This window comes from Lissotriton vulgaris, chromosome 3_1 (assembly GCF_964263255.1).
Source record: "Lissotriton vulgaris chromosome 3_1, aLisVul1.2, whole genome shotgun sequence".
Taxonomy (NCBI): Eukaryota; Metazoa; Chordata; class Amphibia; order Caudata; family Salamandridae; genus Lissotriton; species Lissotriton vulgaris.
In genome coordinates, this window is record NC_141689.1 from 1,290,559,945 (window position 1) to 1,290,586,650 (window position 26,706).

A 26,706-nucleotide genomic window follows, 5' to 3' on the forward strand; every position below is an offset into this window, starting at 1 on the left:
CCCAGATTTAGAAGCCTGTCAATCACTCGATAAGCCAGAGCTGAGTGCAGATAGTCATCCCTATGTACCTGATACAGGAGTGGCTCCTGTACTGATAGAATCAGGGAGAGGCACTACCACTACTACCAAGGTTGCGCCTAAGACTAAGGAAAAACCTAAAGCTAAAGTTAGGAATCACAACCTGATCTCACCTACCCCCAACTCTGTATCAGGCATACCCTGCTGGGTTGGAAACATGGTAATGGACCTTAAATCGGATCTCGAAGCCACAATAGCGGCACAAATCAAGCCTTTAATATCTAAGCTTGATAGACTTACGTCGCTAATTAATTCGAAATGTGCTAATAAGATAAGCAGGAATGGGTCTACACAGCTGCATGGGGCAAAAGAAGTACTTCCCAAAAAAATACCCTGTACCAAGTACGTAACAGACACATCTATCAAGTCTAATACTCCACTAGCCAGTAAGGCACCAGCTATACAGCATCTAACCCAAATAGGGAGCAAATTAGATGCACCCTCATCTACCCCTAGTGTTGTAGGTTCTGCTCCAGCCACGCAAACATCTACTGGCCCAACTAAAGCAAATAACCAACAAGTTAAGGGCCCCAATGGGAACACTACTACCTCAGCAGTATCTTTCTCCTTAGATAAACCTCAAGAACCCAAGACAAAGCAGGCTCGCTTTAAGATAATCAACCTGCCGCCGGAAGTTTCTCCCTTCGTGGTTGTCCTAACGGCCGTTCCGCCGCTGAAGGAGGGTGTAAGAGAAACTTTTGTAGAGCTAAGAAATAAATGTGCTCAGTGGCTCCAGCTGCATAAACCCCTACCTACCCATATGAGTGGCGAGATTTTCTCTGTACGTAGAGGTGACTGGGTGGGCAGGAACACGAAGACTATAGCGGGTGATGTTATTACCATTAAATTCAGGGATATAGGGGCAGCAAATTATATATGTAACACACCTAGCAGTGGACCTGCTACCCAAATAAACCCACTCCCCTTGTGTTATTTTTTACCCATACCTCCAAGACAAAATCTTCCCTGCTCTACCTTCCCAACAAATAGAGGGTTTATACACCCCCCACAATACACCACCTATCAGTGGCAGCAACCTCCACAACCTCCACGACTTCCACAACTTCCACAACATACAACTTTCCAGTGGCAACAACCCCCTCAACCTCCACAACCTTCATATCATTTTTCCCAGCAGTGGCAGCAACCTCCTCAACCCACACAACATATCACACACCAGTGGCAGCAACCGTGGCAAGGACTGCCCCTCCCTTTCGACCCAGTAGGTCCTAACCATCGAGGCAGAGAAAGGGACGAATGGAGAGGGCAAGAGCAGTGGAGAAATTACAGAGAACCCCCACGTTGGGACGGTTGGAATGGATTACTTTTAACAAATAAGTATAGTGGTCTAGAGTGTGTTGACTGACCACCCCAGCCAGAAGAACAGCTTCTAAATAGCTCTGACTCACTGGCATCTCCAGACTCTCCCCTAATCACTGAAGACCCAGCGATTCCTAGTAACCTACAAATAGTTAAAACCCTTAAAAACAATCCACCAACTTTAAGCCTGATCTCCTGGAATGTTGCAGGACTACGGACAAAGGTGGAGGATGGGACTATTATGTACCATGTGCACAGACATCAAATAATCTGTTTACAGGAGACGTGGTCACAACTAGAACAGCATTTACAGGGGTATAAGACATACTTCTCCCCTGCGTTGTTGGGACAGAAGGGTAGACCAAAGGGAGGACTAAACATCTATGTAGCTAACACAATTCAAAACATAAAAATAAATATCATTGAACTGGACCCCAACTTCCAGATCATTGGTCTCTCCCTACCGAAAAAAGAGTTCGTAGTCATTATAAACTTCTATAATAACCTTGAGGAAGCAGAACTTCAGAGAGTCTTGGCTCACCTCTACAAAAAATTAACTACCCTTAGACAGAAACAAGGAGCAAGGGGTGCGGTATCTATAATATGGGTAGGTGATTTTAACCTACATAAATGTACCCAACCAAAGCAAAAATGTCCTGGTATGGTGACAGAGGAAGGTGTTTCTCTTACCCATTTCTTACACAACAATATGGGTAGAACAATGAACGATCTCCTATCAGACCTGGATCTCCAAATAGTAAATACTTTGGATCATAGAACCAACTCACTAGCACCGACCTATATAGGAAGAGGTTTCAGTACCACGGTTGACTATATTATAATATCAGCAAGCCTACAACCTAGAGTAAAAAACTTTGAAGTCACACCTAATCCCCAAAGTGACCACGCCATACTCAAAATGGAAGTGATTATAAACCATCAACAGACTCCTCCTATGACGATAGCTAGCGCACTGACCCAGGAAAATATAAACATGGGCAAATTAAATGGGTATTCAATAAAGTGGGGGAAGATAAATCCAGAGGAAATCACTAAAGATCTGATAAAGTCAGCGTATCCCCAAATCAAGAAATGCCTGGATATGTCGATAGAAGATGAGGAACTTCTTAACAACTTTGCCCAAATTATGGACAAAATAAAGTTTCTACTCACAGCAAAACATAAAGTGGGTCCACCCCGATTAAAAGGTTGGTTTAATCAAGAGTGTACCCAGGCTCATACAAAACTTAAATTAGCTCTAAATAAAGATGAAAGGGATCCTCACACTATATCCATCCTAACAAGGGAATACCATAAAATCAGAAAAAAAGAGAAAAGCGGAACTTAAGCAAGCCCTTTGGGATGAACTCCATACTAGTGCACAGGAAAAAAACAGCCAAGCCTTCTGGAGAATAATAAGAACTCCTTTTTTGGCTGACGATACAATTCCAAAAATTGAAGTTGCGATAGACGCATCAGAATGGGTATCACACTTCACTAAAATCTTCCAAAAATCATCCTCCGACCAAGAAATAGAAGAGGAAAAAGCAATACCTCCAATATACCCTATCGATTTAAACTTTGAAATCTCTGAGATCCTTCTGGCACTGAATTCAACCAAAAACGGAAAAGCTCCAGGCCCGGACGGAGTCCCGGCTGACCTTTTTAAATATAAAATAGATCTTTGGGCCCCGATCATTACAAGGGTGTGCACCGCAACGGCAAAGAAAGGAATTCTGGAGTCGTGGACAAGGTCCATTATGGTACCGATATTTAAGAAAGGTAACCGCCAGGACCCTGCTTGCTACCGCCCAATATCTCTGTTGGATTCATTGGGGAAGATGGCAGGCAGGGTGATCCTGGAACGACTTCAGGATTGGGTGGAGGAGAGAGGTATATTATCTGATTTACAATTTGGTTTCAGAGATGGATTTGGAACCGTGGAACAAGCCCTAAACCTTTCCGTCATTCTTGGAAAATATGTACAAGCCAAAAAAGGAAAACTTTATATGATTAACGTGGACTTGTCCGCGGCTTTTGACTGTGTCTCTCATACCAAACTATGGTCCCTTTTAGCCCAAATGGGGGTAGATCCGCCACTCCTGAACTTTTTAAGGGAATTGTATTCCAATCCTTCTGCTAGAGTTCGATATGGCACAAAGGGAGAATTGACAGCGTCCTTTAGAGTGGAGCGTGGGGTCAGACAAGGATGTGTCCTGGCGCCTTTCCTTTTCTCCCTCTACACTAACAACCTGGAGGTAGAGCTTCTGAAGGGCGCCCGGGACCTCCCGCAGGCAAAACATCGCCCGATCCCCGCTCTGCTCTACGCGGATGACGCTGTCCTCCTGGCACAAACTCCCTGTGAACTCCAAAAGACCCTTAATAGATACTCTCAATTTATGAGTACCCTGGATCTTCACATAAATGTGAAAAAGAGTTTTGTGATGACGGCAGGGGTTGGGAAAAAACATCAAAAAATCCTTACCCTTAATACCCAAAAAATAGACTCTACAACTGAATATTGCTATCTAGGAGTCACAATAGACAACAAACTCTCCTGGAAAAAGGCAGTGGAAGCCAGGAAACACTGCTTTAAAAGAGCATTAGCTGCATTGGTGACGTTCACCCAAAAACTGGGAAAACGACCGCCCATGGAACTGTTAGCAATATACAAGGCCAAATGCCAATCGACAGCTCTATATGGAGCAGGTTTATGGGGTCATACGGATGTCACTTCCCTGCAAGTAGCAGAAAATAACTTTTTTAGATTTCTCCTGTCGGCCCCAAAGCGATCTTCAACTTATGCCTGCCACGCAGAACTTGGCGTCCCACATATCGAAGATCTTGCAAAAATACAACCGCTACTCCTATGGCGCCGCATTTGGACCTCAGAAAAAAATGAACTTACAAAGACGATACTGGTAGATGCAATGTCTTTGGACCATGCTTTAAAAATCAAATGGTTAGCCTATATCAGGAACATCTTCATTGACCTTGGGGCAGAGCAATACTACTTAAATCCTGAAAAAATTGGAGAACTCACAAAGAATAATCTAAAAATATTAGCCCTGGGACACTTGGAAAATCTAAGATTACAATCTGAAGTAGGGAAACCGTCCATTCAACATGCGATAATGGTCCAATCCACCTTCTCAATCCAGCCCTACTTAACTCTTAACATTGGCACTTTTGATCGCTACCTTCTGATAAGACTCAGACTAAATATATTTCACAAACTGGTAGCTTTTCCAACCCCAAACGTCTGGGATCCGAATCCACCTTTATGCCCCTGTGACGAAAAATCAACACAAACTATCCTCCACACTGTCTTGTTCTGTAAGTTTTATCAGGAACATCGCAAAGTTTGGCTATTGACTCTCTTAAAATCCTGGGGTCTTAGGCAATGTCGTCCTGCCATGTTGAGCCTGCAGCTCTTGGACACTGATGCCACCTGTTACCATGTTCTTAACCTCTTGAAGTGTATATATAGACACAGAAAAAATCTTTAACTAACCTTATTGAACAAATTAATGATTTTATAAATTAGATATGGAACCTTCATGTTATATGTAATCACTTTGCACTTCTGTTTTTATTATGTACCGCTTTTATGGATTTCTAATTTTGAGATTTCGAATAAAGTTTATTATAATAATAATAATAATAACACCATGCTGAAATGAAACCTCATCTGGCCAAGAAGGATAGGATGCCACCTACAGTGATTCTACCTAAGAACAATTTGCGCCAAACTACTTAAAAATGTAATCGATTTTGTAGCACATTTAGGAAATGGTGGTATAAGTAAACTGATGTAGGCGCCTATAGGTATTTACACCAGATATTTTGAAAAGAACCTCACTAGTGACGGTGCTCAAGGGTTATAGAGAACCACCTGCCTCCCTAGGTTCTGTGGCAAAAGCAACAAGACATCATAAATTGTAAACCCAAGCACACGTAACATTCAACTGGTAGTTTCAGATGTTAATCATACATAAAACACAATAAATTAATCTGTTTTTTCTCCTTTTTTTCTTTCCTTCTTTTTAATTGGTCTTCAAGCTTTGAGTAAGTGAACAGTTCCCAAGCCAACAGGTGTTTCTTTGCACACAGTATGGTTGTACATGCGACTTGTTCACAGCTGAACAGATTCACTATATTGAGGTTTAAAATTCAGCAATAATTCCAAGCCACACTACTCCTGTGGCATAAGGGGAATTCCTTTTAAGGACTGCTGGCCCTGTTTCCACCAAAAATTCTGTTAATCTGCAATCTAAGTATCCAATTTTGCAGAACAGAGATACGAGCTGCCGATACGCGAACTCTCCTCCTCATGTCGGACTCGCAGGTCAGACGTTTTCGTCAAAGAGCAGCTGACTGGGCGTTTACAGCAAGCCCTGAGGCCCATCACTTGGTGCATATTTACAAAGTATTAACCTACAACAAGGCTTTTTTTCCTAACTGTTACTGTGAGTTGCAGTACAAGGACTTTTGGCCTTCAAATGAAACACAATGGAAAGTATAGCACTTGCATCTTGGGATGACTCTTTCTTGGTGGCTAACTGTGGGGTGCCTATTCCTTCTGATCAATAGTTATCAGCTGAACGCATATGTTCATTCACCTGGTTGCTATGCACACATCGGTGCTTGCCAAATGTCAGATAGATTTTTCAAGAAAGGACAGAGTTATTAACAAATCCAAAAATAAAGTCATTTGGCACTCTGAACTATTACTGCCGGTGCTATCGCTGTCTGAATCAAGCCCTGGGGGACTTGGGATGGGTCATCCATGTCACCTAAAATAGCTAGGTTGCGAGGACTTGCTTACGTTTAGCTCTTTCACCCACACTTGTAAAGTATGGGAGATACTTTTAAAAGTGGCTCTTAAAACACTGCCAAAAAGTTAAAATTGTTTCTCGTCAGCTTCAAACAAAACATCCTCGCTCTAGATGAAGAAAATAGGAAATTAGAGAGCAGAAGTTAAAAAAGCAGGAAACCGTTTTTTTCAAAAATGCGTGGGGTCGGTTTTATAGTAGGTTTTGTGTGGGTGGGATGCACATTGTTGTGTTTATTTTGAAGGCAGGCTCACAGTGACTGGCTACAGACACCACGCGCATCCTAATCTCATTAGCATAATGAGGGGCTAGCTGCCGGGCCCTCTATATATAGATATCAATCAATCAATCAATCAATGGCATTTATAGAGCGCACTACTTACCCGGAGGGTCTCAAGGCGCTTGGGGGGGGGGGGGGTGCTGCTACTGCTCGAACAGCCAGGTCTTGAGCTTCTTCCTGAAGGAGAGGTGGTCTTGGGTCAGGCGCAGGTCGGACGGGAGGGAGTCCAGGTCCTGGCGGCCAGGTAGGAGAAGGACCTTCCTCCTGTTGTCGTACTTCGGATGTGGGGGACGGCGGCGAGGGCGTGACTGGCTGATCGTAGATGGCGTTTGGGAGCGTAGAAGTTGATGCGGTTGTTGAGGTAGCTCGGGCCTTGATTGTGTAGGGCTTTGTGTGCGTGGGTGAGGAGGTGGAAGGTGATTCTTTTGTTGACGGGGAGCCAATGCAAGTCTCTCAGATGTCCGGAGATGTGGCTGTGTCGTGGGATGTCGAGGATGAGTCTGGCTGAGGTGTTCTGGATCCGCTGGAGTCTCTTCTGGAGCTTGGCGGTGGTTCCGGCGTAGAGGGCGTTGCCGTAGTCCAGTCGGCTGGTGACGAGGGCCTAGGTGACCGTCTTCCTGGTCTCGGTGGGGATCCACCGAAAGATCTTCCGTAGCATGCGCAGGATGTTGAAGCATGACGAGGAGACGGTGTTGACTTGTTTGGTCATGGAGAGGGAGGAGTCCAGGATGAAGCCCAGGTTGCGTGCGTGGTCTGTCGGTTTGGGTGCGGTGCCCAGGGCGGGGGCCACCAGGAGTCGTCCCAGGCGGAGGGCGAGGCACCCAGGATGAGGGCTTCCGTCTTGTCTGAGTTCAGTTTCAGGCGGCTGGTCGTCATCCACTCGGCTACGTCTTTCATCCCTTCGTGAAGGTTGGCTCTGGCGGCGGCGGGGTCATTGGTCAGGGAAAGGATCAGCTGGGTGTCGTCAGCGTAGGAGATGATGTTGAGGTTGTGTTGGCGTGCGATGGCCGCGAGGGGGCTCATGTAGACGTTGAAGAGGGTGGGGCTCAGCGAGGATCCTTGAGGGACGCCGCAGATGACTTCGGTGGCCTCTGACTTGTACGGTGGTAGACGGACTCTCTGTGTTCTTCCGTCGAGGAAGGAGATGATCCAATCCAGTGCCTTCTCCTGGATTCCGACGTTGCTGAGGCACTGCACTAGGGTGCGGTGGCAGACAGTGTTGAATGCCGCGGAGAGGTCTAGAAGGATGAGGGCCGCTGTTTCTCCGTTGTCCATCAGGGCTCGGATGTCATCGGTGGCAGCGATGAGGGCGGTCTCGGTGCTGTGGTTGGCTCGGAAGCCAGACTGTGAAGGGTCGAGGGATCCATTTGTCTCGAGGAAGGCGGCCAGCTGTTTGTTGACGGTCTTCTCGATGACTTTGGCTGGAAACGGGAGGAGCGAGATAGGGCGGTAATTCTTGAGTTCGGTGGGGTCCGCTGTTGGTTTCTTTAGTAGGGCGCTGAGTTTGGCGTGCTTTCAGCTCTCCGGGAAGGTGGCGGTGTCGAAGGAGGTGTTGATGATGTCCCGCAGGTGGGGTGCGATGACAGCGTCGGCCTTGTTGAAGACGTGGTGAGGGCAGGGGTCGGTCGGAGATCCAGAGTGGATGGAGTTCATCATGCGGACGGTGTCTTCGGTGCTGATCGGAGTCCAGGCGCAGAGGATGGTGGTGGGGGGTGGTGGTTCGGTCGTGGTGTGCGTCGGTTGAGGGCTGAAGCTGTTGTGTATGTCCGCGATCTTGTTGTGGAAGTAGGAGGCGAGGGAGTTGCAGAGGTCTTGCGATGGGGTGATGTCTTTGTTTTAGGCGTTGGGGTTGGAGAGCTCTTTCACGATGTTGAAGAGTTCCTTGCAGTTGTGTGCGTTGTTGTCCAGCCGGTCTTTGAATGCAGTTTTCTTGGTGGCGTGGATATATATATAAACCACTAAAACCTAATCATTAGAAAATCCCAGGCTCCGGCGGGAGAAAAAAACAAGCATTTGCTTTGCAATAGGTCTCGAATTTACGCACGTTTGAGCTATTGGCATTGTAAATGACAATGCGTTTTATTTATGCTTGAAAAACCAAAATGAATGAATGAACTGGTTTTTTATAGAGCGCAGCGCTCACTCCAAGGAGCATCTTGGCGCTATTGGACAGAGACTGAAGGAAAGACAGGGAGGGAAGAGGTGCAGAAAAGAGGATGACTGAAAAGGATCTGATTAGTGCTAAGATTTCCTGATCTGAGGTGCTGAAGATCCAAGTTTTTAATAGCTTTCTAATCATGAGCTTGTTGGTGTGTCTTAGTTGGGTGGGCAGGTGATTCCAAGCTTTTGCTCCCAGTGTGGCCAGGGTTTTCCCTCCTTGGGTTTTCATTTTAAAGTGGGGGTTGGTGAGCAAGTTCTCATTGGAAGACCGCAGGGTTCGTTTTGTTTTGTAGGTTCTAAGATGATTTCTCAGATAGTGTGGCCCACTTCCAATAGTGGCTTTATAGGTGATGGTTAGGATCTTAAACAAGATCCTTTTATGAATGGGCAGCCAGTGGAGGGTTTTTAGTGCATCGTTCGAGGATGACCGTTTGAGGAGTCCCAGTACCAGCCCAGCTGCAGCATTTTGGATCACTTGTAGTCGTTTTATCACCATTTTTTTTGTTCCTGCATATACACCATTGCCTTAATCAAGGTGAGATAAAATCAGGGCCACTGCAACAGTTTTTCTAGCGTGCAGGGGAAGCAGATCAAAGAATTTCCTCAACATTCTTATGATTTGAAAACAAGTACCTGCGACTGTGAGTGCCTGTTTGTGAAAGGAAATCGTGGGGTCAAATTTAAAACCTAAGTTTTTGGCCGTGTCCACTGTGGCGGGCGGAGGTTCTGAATTACTGGGGCACCACAGGTTTGGGTTAAAGTTGTTAGCTTTCCCAAACAACATAATCTCTGTCTAGGAGCTGTTACACCTGAGATGGTTTGACTCCATCCATTTCATGACTGAGGTCAGGCAGTGATGACATTTTTCTTCTGCCGCGGTGGAATTTTTATCCAGGGTCAGAATCAATTGGGTGTCGTCTGCGTAGCTGATTGCTTCAATGTTGAAAGAGACCTGTTGTATTGCAAATGCTTGTTACTCTATGATAAGAATTAGTGAACCTTGGACGAAATTACTTAATTTTCAGGGACGGAAGTCCACGGGTCATCACAAAAAATTTGGACCCGTTTGTATCAAGATCCAGCTGCGCCATAAACTGGGAAAACAAATCTAAGAAACATTGCAAGCTATTGGCTATTCTTCAATTAAAAGTGCATCATCTGTGTAGAAATATAGAGGAAGTGGAGTGAGTCCTTATCTGTGGCATGCCTCCAAATCATTAATGTGCAATGTGGAGAGAAAGGAGCCCATATTTATCCCTGCCTCACTCCTTGCTTATCCTAAAGTGACTTGTGCACTCCATCGTTGCACCATATCTTATGCAAGTGTTATGTTAGTATGTCACTGCAACAAAAAATGAACAAAAAGAGGATCAATGCCCAAGGCCAACATCTTGTGCGTTTGCTTGTTCTAATTAACTCAATTTAATGCATTTGATCAATCCATAAATGCCAAGTGTATGGTACCCTTTTTTAGCAATCATATATTTAAATTACAACAAGTTGAGGCACGGATTGACCACTCCAATACCTCTACTCAGACTAGTTTCATTTTTATTTTTGTGCTGTCTGAAATGTCACTTGTTAGGGGGAGGCTTCGACACCTTTGTGTGTGCTTTTTATTTTGGGACTACATCTGAGGCAACAACTGGCTCAAATTAAATACTGCCTCATTGCACACCAAGATGATGAATATGTTGCACATGATAACTAAGTGGCCTTTCTAAAGGTACCTGTCAGTAATGCAGGGCCTCAGTCAGCGGCACCTGATAGCAAGCCCATGTCAGGACTTTTCCTTGCCATTCGGAAGACTCTATGTTATCCTATCTTTCTCCAGCATGGGCCACCAGTGTATCTCTGACAGTCTTCTGTGCTAAACCTCCTCTACAGGTTCCACGTTTTAAAATATTCTACCTTGGATGATCTCGAGAAGGCACATTATTTCTCCATCTGGCCATTCTTCTTTTAAATTCAGGGACAAAGTAGAGGATAAGATAGGATTCCCCGCAGATCTGCACCCTTGTAGTGAGCTAGGCTACTGAGGTGTGCCTGTCTAATTAGAGTAGGATACATACCCACAAGGCCATCAATGATTGCTCTCATATGAAAACCAGGCAAGTAGGCCTGGCATGAGTGTTCAGCGCTACATGTTTGTCTGTGTCACCTTGACTACGACCAACTAGGAATTACTGACATCACGTGGCATCTGCATAGTAGTCCTGATGAAAGCCCTGGACCAATAGTGCCCTAACCATGAAGGACAGAAACATATTGTTTGTTTATGGAAGATGTAGTAAATTGCTACACTTTATTTTGAGACCGAAAAAGTAGATTGTAATATATCGTAGACCTTTATTCTGACACCCGTGAACTATTTGCTTTTAGCCCTACCAGACTCACCACAATAAAGGAATACCTTGGTGACCCCCAGGCACTTTTAGCTTATCATTTAGTAGACCCTGTCTAGAAATGTATTTGGAATATTGGTTGAGCCCAAAGTTTGCACTTTGCATCATAGCACAATTTGCTCTCCCCTCAGTTTTGACTGTAGCGTTAACACTACAATCAACAGTAAGGGCACTCCCCTTAGTGTTGATTGTAGTGTTGACACTACAGTCAACACTCAGGGGAATGCAAATTGTGCACTGTGTGTACCATGATGCAAAGGAACAAACCTTTTGGGGATATAGTGTAGTCTCTTGCCAAACCCTTTTCACTGCACAAACTGATTTTCATGACCTCCTCTACCATTTATCACACGGTCCTAATGTTCCCTTTTGTAAACATTGCATTCTGGCCCATTGAATACAATTCATCCGGCCCAATCCGGAGAATACGGCCCGGGTAGGGAGAGTACGGCTTGGGTATGGAGATTCTGGCCCGACTCGGATGTAAAGATCCGACTCAAAAATGATCTCAGTGAATACCAAAAGTCATAAAGTCAGACTTTTGATTATTACCTTTGTGAATCGACCCCTATATTTCTAAAGTAAGGAATTATAACACTTTCGATGTGTAAAGTATAAAACTGACACAAAAAAAAGGTAGGAGGGATTCGAAATACTTCCTGTAACACGGACAAGTTTTGTTCAAAAGAGCATTTTGGAAACAAATGGAAACATAATAAATAAACAATAGTCCTAGTCTGGAACCTATATACCATACCTCTGCCATCTACCTAGCTCCAGTCTCTGATCAAATGCCACACCACAATCTGGTCTTAAAGGTAGAAAATTCAGCCACAGTGAGTTTCACCATTTTGGAATCTTCCTTCTTTATATCCTAGTAGTAGTAGTAGCTTTATTCGATAAAAACATATCATAAAAGCATTTACACATCATTTTAAAAAAAACATTTTTACAACAATCATCAACATAAAAACATTTCATATCCAGAACAGCATATTAGGTGGATAGGCCCATTTACTGGATTAACAGTTTTCTTGCAGTTCTTAGACGCCAAGCCCACCCCAAGAATTTTGCCATGCAAATGGAAAAGAAGGGTCTAGCATCTGTACGTAAAATACGCAGGGCTTCCAAGTGAGAGCGAGTTCCCAAACTTCTGCAGAGGGGCTTCAACCACCTACGTCTCGGGGCTACATAGACACTACATTCGAACAACATGTGGGGCACAGACTCTACCCTTAGATCGCAAAAGGGGCAATAGGGTACAGTTTGAGCGGGCGGTTTCCATGTGGAAGTAAACTCACATAATGGAAGCACCCCCAACCTGAACTTGATGTACAATGCTCTGTCCCTCGGCTTCTGAATGGTGTCTAGATAAGGTTCCCTTAGCGGTAACTCCTTGGCTGACAAAAACAAAACTACAGATTTACAATGGGTTGTGGATCGTGCCCTCTCACTGTCTACCCATGACCAATAGACCTTTTTTAGCTGTTGTTTCATGGGTGCAGATTTAGTGGACCAAGCCTCTCCTAGGCCTAATTTGTAGAGCAGCTTTTTAACCTCCCTAAGCCAGATGATCTTGTGAGAGCCCGGTAATGACAAAATGTCGGATAAGGCATCTGCGTAACTACTTAATTCCTGCACATTCCAGATTCTGGACCATAACAGGAGTGGGCGTAGTTTCGCTTGGTCGCAGATTGCCCGGGTACCTGCATCTATCAGCAATGGGATTGTTGGTGTGCTGTGGGGCAAACCCATTAGATCTATGTGAAAGTTGTTCTCAAGGTGGGCCAGAGTGTCAACTTTTTGAGTGCCCCACAGCTCAGCACCGTAAAGTGCCGCACTTACAACCCTTGCCCTATAGATATCTAGGGGAGCCCCAATAGGTTTTGATGATGATGCTCGCTGCTCCTTGAGCAGCGTACCTGCCACCCTTTTGTGGGTAAGGAAGACTTTTTGGTGGTGTGACTTCCAGCTCATAGTATCACTGATGCGTATACCCAGGTAGTCAAATTCTTTCACGCGATCAAGTGGAACGGAATCCAGGACCGGGGGATAAACAGATTTTTTTGGCGGGTTAAGGACTAAAAACTTAGTTTTGCCTATATTTATTGCCAAACCCCTTTCGCTGCAAAAGGTTTGAAACCTAGAAAGCAACGATTGGATGCCCATCGGTGATTTTGAAATTAGGAGGGTATCGTCGGCGAACAGAAGCGTTGGGATCTTCCTTCCAGCCAGGGTGGGTGCATCTGATGGTTGTTGCAGGAGATGCTCCACCACTCCGTTAATATAAAGAGAGAACAGAGTGGGGGCAAGCACACACCCCTGGCGGACGCCTCTGTCCACGGGGATACGAGATGTTTTCTCTCCCTGTCTACCCCATCTAATTTGGGCAAAATTCCTATCGTGGAATTTAACAAGCAGCGACAGCAAATAGGGGGGGAGGCCTAACCCGTCGAGGACGTTCCATAGGAGCGTGCGTGGAACCAGGTCGAAGGCAGTCCGTAGGTCAATGAAGACTAGATACAGACTGCCCCCTCCCAGCACCACCACTTTCCAATAGATCATTAGAAGGCGGAACGTCTGCTCGATTGTGCCTGTTCCTGTTCTGAAGCCTGCTTGGAGATCTGACAGGATGTGATTTTCATCTGCCCACTCAATGATCCTGCCCAGTACCACCTTCCCTGCTACCTTTTGAGAAGAATCCAATAAGCTAATTGGGCGGTAGTTCGCTGGGTCGTCCCTAGAGCCTTTTTTAAAAATAGGAACGACCTCAGCGCCCCTCCAAGAGTCAGGAAAGACTCCACCCAACATCACTTCATTCAGAAGCAAGGCGATTAGTCTACTCCAAGGAGATGGGTAGTTCTTAATTAGGTCTCCTGGGATTCCATCCGGACCCGCTGCCTTGTTCGGGACAATGCATTGGATTGCTCTTTCTACTTCTAGGTTGGTAAATAGGCCATCATAGCACGGGAGGTTAGTTGTAGGACCCATAGATGGGCAAGCTACCTGGGCTGGACCTGAGGGAGCAGAGTACAGTTGTGAAAAATGTTCGAACCATGCACCCCCTGTAATGTTGCAAGTTAGCTGCTGGTCTATGGGCTTTTCCCTAGATCTTAATAGGTCCCAAAATCTCTTGGCATCCTTACTAGTACTGGCCTCTACTAGATCTCCCCAGAAATTAGAATCATAAATCTGTTTGGCTTCAGTTATGATTTTTTTATAAAATTTTCTAGCAGCCCTAATAGCAACCACATCTTTAGTCTTTAATGTCACAACAAGTTCCTTCTTGGCCTCACGACATTTTGGGGTATACCACTTGTCTGACTGTTTAGGCAATGATTTTAAGATACCCCTTCGTGTGGTTTGGGGAACAATAAATAAATCACTTAGCGCCAGCACAGTCTTGGTGAATAGGGGTAGGATCTTGTTATCGTTTTGGTTAGAAGTGATCATCCGGGACTCCACCTCTTCCAAAATTGTTCCGGCTTGGGCAATTCTTGTATCATCTGCTAAGACTTTGGCCCACTTTAACCGCCTGCTGCAATTTGTAGGGACTATTTCATGGGAGGATTTCCACTTATGATCGGTTAGGCCTTGCCTTTCAGCCTGCCAAGGGGATGAAATAGATAGCGATAAGGGGTTGTGGTCGCTATCACCCGACACTATAACCTCCATATCTAGGTGGTGTTGCCAGAGATTATAATTAAGCATGATATAGTCAATCCTAGACGTGTGATCTTGTCTGTTATAGGTGTGGGCGCCCATATGGTCAGATTTGGATCGGCCATTTGTTGGTCGCAAGTTATGCTCCATGCACAGGGCATTGATCTCTATTGCATTTTGCGACCATTTGGGGATCGGGGCAAGATTCAAAATGGGAATGCCTCTCCTGGTGTCCTCCTCAAAAGTGTCCAAGATATCTTCATTGGCCAAGGGCTCGAAACAGCAGTTGAAATCCCCAACAAGCAATATATGGGAATCCGCATCACAGGCGGCCAGGTTGCGGTTTAGGCCTGTGGATGGTAGATGGGATGCACCGCCTTTAGCACCCCTCAGGTAGATGTTAAAGACTTCCAATCTTTTTCCCCCTTTATGTGTTACCGTTAGCCACTGGAGATCTGAAGATTGGGTGTTTCTTTCTTTTACCCTAAAGCCTAAAGCAATACTAATCCATATTATAAGGCCGCCTGACGGACGACCTTTGGATCCTTGTACCTGGACTGCGGGGATAAAAAAAGTGGAGAATCCCACTCGGTGTCTTGGCTCCAAACACCAGGTTTCCTGTAAGAGGCAGATGTGGAAGGGTTCCAGGAAGTCACTCCATTCGGGGATGTCAAAGTTGCGACCAAGACCAGCCACATTCCAAGATAGAATTTTTAGGACAGAGTCAGCTGGTGGAAAAGCCCTGGTGTGGTCGATAGTCATCGGCATAGGAGAAACAGTCGCACCCACAGGCTTTGAAGACCTCACAATCGGCTCGGTTTGCGGGAGATTGGAGGACACATAGGGGGCAGGGCAGGAAAGATCCAATTGTTCGAGAGAAGTGGGTGTAGGGGGGGTCGCGCAAAGCGGATTTGGCCAGTCTTCCCTATTACAATTTGCTACTATGTCCAATGACATTGTCACACCATCAACCCTTACGTTGCTGGGTCGTCCTGCTCGGCTTGTTACAGATTCAGGGGCAGCACAACCAGTGGAATGATGCCTTCGCGAAGTTAAGAATACCTTTCGGGGTTGCTTGGCTGCTTGCACAAGGAGTCAATCCACCTCCTCTAGACCACCAAATCTGTTATAGGTAGAGAGGCCATTCCAGTGTAGCAAGGTCTCCCTGTGGCCCCGGGACTTATTCGGCCGTTGATGGTGCTGAACCAATGTCCAATTGTCCCCCTGATTACAGCTAGGTCGGGGAGGATAGAAAAAGGATAGTGGCTTGGGTTTGACTAAGGAGTCATCATTACTGGGCCAACTGCAAATGTAGTGCGCCGTGTGTGGATCTTCGAAGGTCACTAGTATGCAGTCCCCCGAACTGGATTTCAACGTTGGCCCTACCCAGGGGGTTCTGCGTACCATCAATACCCTACTTTTTCTGCCATTGGGGATAGGTCTGTTGACATCTAACCAGTGCATTATTTTATTTTTAAGTGACCAGTGGTTTTCAAATTGGCCATTACCTAACGTTGGAACACCCGTCAGTACAACGACATAGTCGTTTGCCTCTGGGGGGAGGTCAATATAGCCACCTCTAAAGTTGTCTTTAACTGGGGGGACCTGAATTTCACTAGGGACCGGTCTAGTTGATGTTTCGTGTTTGGGGTTTTGCGAGTTACGTGTGGAGCCTCGTGGAGGTGCCCTTGGTTTAACACGAGCTTGCTCCACCGTGACTGTCCTTGGTTTGGGAACAGGTTTTATTGTAAGTGGTGCTGAAGGGGAAGCTAGATTGATTTGGGGTGCGGTAGGTTGTGGCATTGGGTCAGCTGCAATAATGCCCTGGTTTTCCAGACTTTTCAACCCAAGAGTGGCCAATGCAATAATGCTCTTCTCCATTTCTAACAAATTATTTTCTATCCTTGATAGTCTTAGGTCCAGAGGTGACAAAAGTTTTTTAAGTGTGTCCCAAACCACCTCTATAAATTCTTTATTGTTATTGGTTAGCCCGTCTACTTCAGGGTCCTCGCCTGGTGTGGTATTAAGGAGGGGAATAGATGCATTGTTTCCCTGTCCCTCACTACAAGACTGGGTATTAGGGGTAAACTCAGCTCCAGCATTGGATGCTGTGATGTTATTCATGGGCAGATCTTTGGGAACAGCAATTTTCGCTTTCTTACGAAAATAAGCTGTGCGAGAATTGCGTTTCCTCTTTGGTTGTTTGCCACTGGGGATGTTGTGGGACAGGTTCGGGGAAGGTACAATGGGAGTAGGGATTTGCACACTAAGAGGTGTCAATGGAGTATCCTCAACCTTACTTCCTGATGCAGATATGAGATTAGCCGGGATCGGTGAATGATGGATATCTGCCTGAGCGACTATGCAATGTGGGCGTGCTGGGCGCTCAGGGGTAACAGAGGATGCTATGTGGCCTAGGGAGGATTTCTTGGTAAGTGCAATTACTTGGGACACTCTTCTTGCGGCATCTAGTTCTAGCGACACCCGGCTTTGGAGCTTAGATATTTCCTTGTCTATAGCTATGTTAGTGCGGGTTATAAAGTCATCCATGGGGCCACTAACTAGTGACCCACGTTTAGAAGACTTGCTACGGGTTACCCTTGCATCCATAGTACTGGGGCACTGTGACGGGAGTAGATCTATTCCCCCTCAGGTAATGATTTAGTTACCGAACTGTTGAGCCAAGGAAGGTGGGCCAGTCCAGTCCTCTCAGTCCTCGAACGGCCTCAAACGGCCCGCTCTTTGCCCGGTCTTAGCCCCGGGCGCTCCCGCGCAGCGTTTCTCTCCGATTTTTATGGGCCAAGACCAATGGGGCGTGTTGTTGGAAGGTGGGGGCGGGGCGTTCAGGGAGAGCGGGGCCAGGTGACTCAGCCTCACGCTCGCAGCCCTGAAGCCTCACACGCCCCCACAGAGCAGCCAGGCAGGAGAACACGAACAGCCGGTGAGCGGTAAGTTAGTACCGCAGCGGGACCCGCGAAGCGGGTTCCGCAAGTCGTGGGTGTGTAGCAGCCCTTTAGCAGCAAACAGCAGCTCCAGCCAGGTCCAAAGGAAAGCAGCGTCCCAAGAGGGGAAAATCCAGGTGCCTTTTTAATTGTTGGAAGGTGGGGGCGGGGCGTTCAGGGAGAGCGGGGCCAGGTGACTCAGCCTCACGCTCGCAGCCCTGAAGCCTCACACGCCCCCACAGAGCAGCCAGGCAGGAGAACACGAACAGCCGGTGAGCGGTAAGTTAGTACCGCAGCGGGACCCGCGAAGCGGGTTCCGCAAGTCGTGGGTGTGTAGCAGCCCTTTAGCAGCAAACAGCAGCTCCAGCCAGGTCCAAAGGAAAGCAGCGTCCCAAGAGGGGAAAGTCCAGGTGCCTTTTTAATTGTTGGAAGGTGGGGGCGGGGCGTTCAGGGAGAGCGGGGCCAGGTGACTCAGCCTCACGCTCGCAGCCCTGGAGCCTCACACGCCCCCACAGAGCAGCCAGGCAGGAGAACACGAACAGCCGGTGAGCGGTAAGTTAGTACCGCAGCGGGACCCGCGAAGCGGGTTCCGCAAGTCGTGGGTGTGTAGCAGCCCTTTAGCAGCAAACAGCAGCTCCAGCCAGGTCCAAAGGAAAGCAGCGTCCCAAGAGGGGAAAGTCCAGGTGCCTTTTTAATTGTTGGAAGGTGGGGGCGGGGCGTTCAGGGAGAGCGGGGCCAGGTGACTCAGCCTCACGCTCGCAGCCCTGAAGCCTCACACGCCCCCACAGAGCAGCCAGGCAGGAGAACACGAACAGCCAGTGAGCGGTAAGTTAGTACCGCAGCGGGACCCGCGAAGCGGGTTCCGCAAGTCGTGGGTGTGTAGCAGCCCTTTAGCAGCAAACAGCAGCTCCAGCCAGGTCCAAAGGAAAGCAGCGTCCCAAGAGGGGAAAGTCCAGGTGCCTTTTTAATTATTGGAAGGTGGGGGCGGGGCGTTCAGGGAGAGCGGGGCCAGGTGACTCAGCCTCACGCTCGCAGCCCTGAAGCCTCACACGCCCCCACAGAGCAGCCAGGCAGGAGAACACGAACAGCCGGTGAGCGGTAAGTTAGTACCGCAGCGGGACCCGCGAAGCGGGTTCCGCAAGTCGTGGGTGTGTAGCAGCCCTTTTGCAGCAAACAGCAGCTCCAGCCAGGTCCAAAGGAAAGCAGCGTCCCAAGAGGGGAAAGTCCAGGTGCCTTTTTAATTGTTGGAAGGTGGGGGCGGGGCGTTCAGGGAGAGCGGGGCCAGGTGACTCAGCCTCACGCTCGCAGCCCTGAAGCCTCACACGCCCCCACAGAGCAGCCAGGCAGGAGAACACGAACAGCCGGTGAGCGGTAAGTTAGTACCGCAGCGGGACCCGCGAAGCGGGTTCCGCAAGTCGTGGGTGTGTAGCAGCCCTTTAGCAGCAAACAGCAGCTCCAGCCAGGTCCAAAGGAAAGCAGCGTCCCAAGAGGGGAAAGTCCAGGTGCCTTTTTAATTGTTGGAAGGTGGGGGCGGGGCGTTCAGGGAGAGCGGGGCCAGGTGACTCAGCCTCACGCTCGCAGCCCTGAAGCCTCACACGCCCCCACAGAGCAGCCAGGCAGGAGAACACGAAGCGGGTTCCGCAAGTCGTGGGTGTGTAGCAGCCCTTTAGCAGCAAACAGCAGCTCCAGCCAGGTCCAAAGGAAAGCAGCGTCCGTATGTGAAAATCACCCCTGAGTATTGACTGCCCTTCTGGTCCACTGGTGCTTCAGTCCTTATATGCATACTTCCTATGAACTGAGCCTTAGCAGCTTTCTTATTCTGAGGTCGAATTAAAGAAGTATAAAGAAATAGGTGAGAAAAACTCAGTTTATTTAAGGCTTTCGAAATGATTCACAAACATGGGATGCTACATGCCTTATCTAGGCTTAAACAGTGCTTGAGCGGAGGGGCAGCCACTTCCAGATAGCCATAGCGCTATAAGGGCCAATAATTCAATCCAGTCTTTAAGGTATCTCAAGCCCAGTGCCTCATGTATATTAAGAGGAATAGGGGGATGGGATACATAATACCTTCCTAAGAAGACAATTTCCCTCAATCTGGAACACACCACAATCAGTGGTTCCCAACACCCCAGCACCAAAGACTGCAATAGGCATACACTGGCTATTATAAACCACAAAATATGGGGTAAATCCCATCCACCTGAGAATAGCACGACTGAACTACTCAGATTTTACAGTTAAATAAGTACCAAACAAACATCTGTAGTTCCTATAAACCTATATATGAACTTCACGGTTAGACAACATACACTGCGGTATTGGTGTCCAAACTGATTCCAGGCACACACCGGTTATGTTGGCCTGTATACCAGCTAGCTCACAATGCCACTGTAAACTCCTCTTACCAAGGAGAGAACGGTTCTTGGCAACTATCGAACATGACAAATCAGTCCCATTAAGGATTGTAAAAACAGTGCAATGCTTTTCGCTCAGTCACTCGTGCTCACTTGGTCTCAGAGAAATGCACAGAATTAACAGTGGAGCAGTATTAGATAAGTATTTATTGAACCAGTGTCATTCTAGCATAAAATAGATGTGCTGAAACAACCATAAAACAGAAGCAGATATAAATGATTATAATCACTAACAGGTTGAAAAGATGGTAGATTCCTACCGTATTGCTAGAGCAATGAATACAGGCAGGTATGAAAATACATGACTGTAATATTGCGTTCTCCTACGATGCAACCCTAACAAGATGTACCTAAGTGTACCTAGCATGTATGTAGGTGTAAGCCAAGAATCCTTCTGGGATAAAGTCAACCCCATTACCTGAAGTGGGAGATTGTTGGACCCCATCTTGGTCTTGAGATGAACACCTCACAAGGGATGTCAGACTACTGCGAGCTGGAGTGTCTGTGTGCAGGAACCACAGCAACTTGCGTCAATGTGTCAGCTTGGAAGTCCTTCTACTCTCCCTTCCTCAGCAAAGATATGGTGTTTATATACCCAAAGTGGTACCCTCAGGAGATCTACCTTGCTGTGTTATGTCATACTAGGATGACGGAAGAAATGACCTCTACACATAGTTATTATATGGGAGATGGTAGTGCTGCTGTGATTCCAAGAAAAGTAATGGCCTGTATTCAGTACCGTACCATCTAGTTATGAAAATATATTAACAACTGTAAGATGGTTTCACCTGAGGGAAACTGCAGAAATTATCTTATCTTTGCAGCCACAGACCATAAAGTGGACTTTATTAACGTTTGTTGCAAGATTCAAACTGGACATTTGGTGTGCACTCAATCATCATGGCGTCAGCATGCAACACTACAGGTACAAATGATTAATATGTAAAAGTAATAATAGTGAATCTAACACACACCCCTGAAACACACCTTTTGACAGTGGAAAAGATTTCATAACCTCCCTAGAACTTCCATATCGTACCCAAGCATTTAGAATGGCATGAAGTACATGAAAAAAATTAACAAGAGGAGGATCCAAGCCCAGTTTTAACAGAGAGATCAATTGGTTAGAATGATTAACTGAATCAAAGGCTGTTGATCGGTCCATAAAGGCATGATGCAAGGGACAGCGCCTAACTATGATATATATGCCTATGACAAGATACAGGTTTAAAACAACAATACATTCCTAATTTTTACCTTTTGTTTTATTGATTCTTGCACATAGCAAACTTACTTAAAACACTCAAAGCACTTTAGTTAGGAAGGTGGTGAAGGTAGGATTTCAGTGTTACTCTGTGAGCTCCATTTTTCCATTCACTTTTGCTCCCCAGTCCAAACCGACTTTGGCATTTGTGTGGAAGGGACAAAAGTGACTGATGTAACTGCCATTTGTGAGGTCAGCAGTGAAGACTCACTGCCTTTTTCTCAGCCCCAAACTGAAATGTCAGCATGACACAGACTAGCAGTTGGCACAAAACAAGCCTGATGACAGGAATCCTGCTTTTTTAATAGAACAACAAGTAATTTATCCCAGATTCGCTATTTTAACAATGAGCTTAAAGTCATTAAGGCCCTGGCCAACTCGCACAGGGTCTCAAAATTGCTCTCTACCTCTCAACTCTCATTAGTGCTGGAAAGACTTACCTTTTGCGCTGACTATGCCATTTCCTGATCTAGCTACCTCCCATTGGAGGCTTATAGTGTGAGGGAGGGTATTCACCCTGGTTTTATGCAGTTCTTGGAGGAATAAACTATCTTTCAATAACCGGACAATGCTCAAAGGCCTTTATTGTAACACACAATAGATTACAAAATATGGCACTGATTTGTGGATTCTAACCTCCTCCAATCAGCAAGATATTTGCTTTATTTCTGAAACCTGGCTACATCCCCTGCTTATTCTGGAAGACTTTCTCTTGATGCTGCCCTTCTGGCAATAATAATGGTATTTGACTTGTCATCAACATTTAATACCATCTTTCATTCCATCCTGCTCGACAGTCTTATAAGATTGTTATCCATGGGAAAGCTTTGAGCTGGCTGAATGACATTTTGGATAACAGGACCATGACTGTGTTCCTTGATTTATTTAAACCTTGAAGTATGATGCTGGACAAGGAGGCTCTTCAAAGTTCGTCCTTCAGCCCCATGTTTTTCAACATCTATGTAGCAGCCCTTGCCCAAATAGGGAAATCATGTGGCTTTAAAGTCATCTCTAATTTGGATGACACACAATTGATCATCTCTTTCATACTGGATCCAGAAAAAGGCAAAAGCAGGGTTGTTGAATGTATGAGAAAAGTGATCTCCTGGATGACTTCAAATTCTCTACACCTTAATGTAGACAAGAACAAGATTTTGCTGTTTGGCAAGGCCCAGGCCCTCTGGTCTGACAACTGGTGGCCTTCTGAGTTAGGGTCTGCTCCTCACCCCAAGAAGGCAATAAAAGTTCTCAGCATCCTGGTTGAGGGGTATCTCTCTGTGAGGGAACAGATTAGGTCAACATGTGTTGCATTCTTTGGTACTATGTACATGCTCAAATAAGTGCTTCAGTGGCTCCCATTAAGCTCTAGAATAACTCTTATTCAAGTGTTCATTGTGAGCCAGCTTGATTATAGGAATGCCCTCTTGGTAGCTACTAATGAGTGACTACTGTAAATTGCAAGCGTTTCAGAATACCTCTGCAGGTTTGGTCTACAACGTTTAATCTGGCTCTCCTTTGGTACCTACTCTAAAACGCCTTCACTGGCTTTCTTTGAAAAAATGTGCCCTGTTTAAGCTTCTTTGTCTCATCCATAAATCTTTTTCTGGCATAGGTCCATTTTATCTTCAAAAGAAATGTCTTCCTTGCCTACTCAGTAGGAACTTCAGATCTAAGGATCAACTATTGCTATGCCCCTGCCATATACGTTTTGCAAAACAACGTATTCGTCATTTTCCTATGTTGCTCCTCAAAACTGAAACAAACTTCCTTTTCTTATCCCTTTCTGCTGAAACTTCAACAGTTTTAAAAAAAACTCTTAAAGACCTGGATTTCTGAATTTTTCTTCTGCCTAGAATTGCTTCGGGAGTGAGTCCCCTACACTATATCAAATCCCATTAATATAACAAGGAGTAATTTGTGTACTTACACTTAAATAAGTTTGATAATCCACCTGATGTTGACTTAGATAAAGGGAAATGACAATGAAGTGTACAAATCACAAATCTAAAAAAAGAATGTGATAAAATATAGTCATGTTACAATAAAATTAATAATTTCTTTCTTATGTCTTGGTTCATAATACAAAGTTATCCGAACTATTACCAGCCCATATTGAACATGTAAGACAACTTCCGTATCAATAATTGTCAACAGGGAGTGTGGTATCCTTTAGACAGGTAAAATAATTCTTCCACACAAAGTCCATTCCTAATTGATAGCAATGGGGCAGGAGTGAGCACAGGTGATGTAGCTGGGGCAGGAGGGTAGGACAAGTATTCTTGTGAGTAAATTAAGTTTTGACCAGATGTGGAAACAATCTCTCTAAAATAGGGGCCAACTGGGCCTGAAGAAGGGTACTGAAGCTTGTGAAGTAATCCTCCAACAGTCCAAAAGTTGTCCACCTGGTCTCACGGCTGGTGCTGCATTAGAGTTATTAACTGTTGAGTTGTCAGATAGACCCTCCGTTGTGGTATTGTACACTTTTTCCCTTTTACATTTGGGGCTACAACTAGGGGTGAGCTGGAGACCTCGTTAGAGGTGTGGCCCATCTGGTTGATGAATATAACCATCAAGAGGCTAGCCACAGAGGCACTATATCAATTAACCTCGATTGGCGTATCTACAAGGTGGTGTGCATGAACTTAATCTAAGGAAAGACTTCTCTCAGCAAGATCATTTTCACAGCTGATAACCCCAATCACCCTCTTTAACGTTTTAACAATGTACATACCTCTGTATGTTGCACAACTGCTGCCTCTGGCTGTTTCCTTTTCCTAATCCCTGGGTAGAACAGGGGGACTGTGCTTCACTGGCTGCAAAAAGATCAGATGTGAAGGGGTGAGCCCAGCATGACCTCTGTGAGAAGAAGGCCTGGTATATGATGTCCACTTATGTAAGTGGGGACCTTGCACCAGTACAGACAGCCCTTATGCTGATATAAGAGGTCTTAAAAACCTTATAAAGCTCTCTAAGTGTAGCTGTGCAGAGCAGCCTTCAGGCTTAGTCCAGAAGGAGTGTAAAGCAGCTTGTTTTACCAGAATATAATCTTGTAGTATATATGAAGTGAAAATAACTAGACCAAGTATTTATAAAAATATGTATTTATTATGTAATACTCTCTAATATGCCCAAGTGTCCCCCACACAGAGATAAACACAATGCATTTTAGCTAGAAGTACAGTAAATAGCACAAAATACACAGAGAGCCTTAGAGGTTGCTCAAACCACATATTAGGAAAGTAGTATAAGAACCACGACTCGAGTCAGGATGATGTTGAGAGGGTATAGAATTGCTGGGGATCCTAACAACCACCCAAGAATAGTAGATAGGGACCCCACAGAAAACATGTGCAGTGTGGGAACATGACTGCATTCTCCTCTTTCCTTCCCATCTCTTCTGATTCCTCACTTCAGAAATTACTAGCTTGTAAATCCGGTTCCCCTAAGGATCCCTGCCCAGCTCAGCTCCTGAGCATCTTGGCTCCTCTTATTAAACCACTGTTAAATAAGATTTGGAACTCCTCTCTGTCCACTAGTATTTTTCCCACTAACTGTAAACAGGCTCTTCTATTGCCTATCTTGAAAAAAACTGATGCAGACCCTGCAGTCTATAACAACTATCGTCCCATCTCCCTCCTTCCAGCACCATCCAAAATCCTAGAAAAATGTATCCAGGAACAACTCTCTAGCAATCCGGAATCTCAACCTCGCTTCCACAATTCCCAGTCCGGGTTCAGATCTGGTTATAGTACCGAGACCGCCCTGCTAGAGGTTACTTAGACCATCCCGGAATCTGTGGATGCAGAAAAAGCAGCCATGTTGGTGCTTTTGGACCTGTCTGCACCATTCAACAAAGTCTCTCATTCCATCCTTCTTGAGAGACTTTCCAACCTTATGATCCATGGCATTCCCCTGTACTGGACTCAGTCTTACCTTAGCAGTTGAACCCAACAAGAATCCTTCCACCGTTTTATCTCTGATGAGAAACGACTGAGTTGCGGGGTTCCCCAGGGCTCGGCACTTAGCCCTCTTTTTTTTTATGTCTACCTTTCCCCCCTCGCGACGCGGGTTGAATCTCATGGGGTGAGAGCAATCTTGTATGCCGATGACACCCAATTGGTGTTTTCTTTTGAAGACCACTCGATAGCTGCATTCACTAATTTCAGACAATGCCTGTGTAGTATCTCTTCTTGGATGAAACTCAACACCCTGAAGTTCAACTCGGATAAAACGGAGGTTCTCATTTTTTAAATCAAACCTTCCCTCCCCCTTCATTATTGTGGTGGCCTTCTGAACTAAGTCCCCCTCCCAAGCCCGTAGAATTGGCAAGGAACCTCGGCTTTCGGTTTGACAGTGGCTTGTGCTGTAAATCTCAAATTAGTCAGGTATCCTTTTCCTGTTTTGGTAAACTTCATATGCTTCACAGATTTCTGCATTTCCTCCCCCTGGAGTCACGTAAGACCATTGTACATGCCTTGATTACCTCCCACCATGACTATGTTAATAGTCTCTACCTTGGAGCACCTGCCTTTCTGACCGGATGCCTGCAGATCATCCAAAACGCGGTGGGCAGGATGATATGTAAAATCCCTTATCTCCACTCGATCACCCCATCTTAGGAAGCTCCATTGGCTTCCAGTAATCAAGCGCATCCAGTTGAAGGCTCTCATACTGACCTTCCGAGCTTTCCAAGGATGTGGCCCTGCCTACCTTTAAGCCCGCCTTAAACATTCCCAACATAGTCAGGACCTGAGATCTAATCACCTTCGGCTTCTGACAACCCAGCTTCCTACGTTCTAGAATGGGTGAGAGAGCCATTGCAGTGATTACCACCAATGAGTGGAATAGCCTGCCTCTTTCTGTTCGTGCGATTGAATCAGAAGCCGTTTTTCAACGTGCTTTGAAGACTTGGCTCTTCCCCAGCCTTAAGACCTTTGCTGGCCCTTCTGCCACCATCTGCTACAGCCCTGGGAGTAGTTGTCACGCTATATAAACCTCTAAATAAATATGTGCAAGTCATGGTTGGATTTTTTTAAATTAGGTAAATAGGAGAACTGGGATACCTAGAAGACCCCAAGTCTTGAGTCTAACTTAAGTAAAGGGCCAGGCACACCTCTGATGACTCCTCATAAGGCAGGGTGTGTCCTATTTGCTGTGACAATGTGCCTCATGAAATGAACATTACTTTTTTTTAACACTTGAGTGGTTTTCCATCAGGGTTGCATGACCCTATAAATATTATGTAGTACAATTTTTTATCATCTGGTGCATTGCCTGCCATTACATTGTCTTGGTGTTATAGAATTAGTAGGCCTTATATACAAGACCCTTGCGTCGCTGGT